This window comes from Colobus angolensis, unplaced genomic scaffold, assembly GCF_000951035.1.
Source record: "Colobus angolensis palliatus isolate OR3802 unplaced genomic scaffold, Cang.pa_1.0 Scaffold372, whole genome shotgun sequence".
In the NCBI taxonomy this organism is placed as follows: Eukaryota; Metazoa; Chordata; class Mammalia; order Primates; family Cercopithecidae; genus Colobus; species Colobus angolensis.
In genome coordinates, this window is record NW_012117066.1 from 1,690,158 (window position 1) to 1,690,912 (window position 755).

The following is a 755-nucleotide window of genomic DNA, read 5'->3' on the forward strand; positions in this document are numbered from 1 at the left end:
GGGAGGCTGAGGCAGGAGGATTGCTTGAAGCCAGGAGTTCAAGATGAACCTGAGCAACAAAGCCAGACCATCATGTCTCTACAAAAACTAATAACCATAAGAATAAAGACCTAAACAAATGGAAAGACATCCCATGTTCATGAATTAGAAGACTTAATACTCCCCAAATCTATAATTCAATATAATCTTTTTTTTTTTTAAGGGACAGGATTGGCAGGGAACGGTGGTTCACGCCTGTAATCCCAGCACTTTGGGAGGCCATCGCGGGCAGATCATGAGGTCAGGAGATCGAGACCATCCTGGCTAATACAGTGAAACCCCGTCTCTACTAAAAATACAAAAAATTAGCTGGGCGCAGTGGCGGGCACCTGTAGTCTCAGCTACTTGGGACGCTGAGGCAGGAGAATGGCGTGAACCCAGGAGGCGGAGCTTGCAGTGAGCTGAGATTGCGCCACAGTCTGGGCTACAGAGCCAGACTCCGTATCAAAAATAAATAAATAAATAAATAAATAAATACACAAATCAGCAATCAAATGTTTGTTTTGTATCATGATAAAATATGCACATTTCTATTTTCCTCTATATATTATAAATTTATATACTTTTTAAACTTGTGATTTGTTATGTTAGATTTACAGATTTATACAGATAGTATGAACAGTTTCCATATATAGTCTTCACCCAGCTTCTCCAAAGCTTAAGACTTTACATAATCTTGGCACAAAGGAAAAAAAAAAAAAATTAACATAGAGACA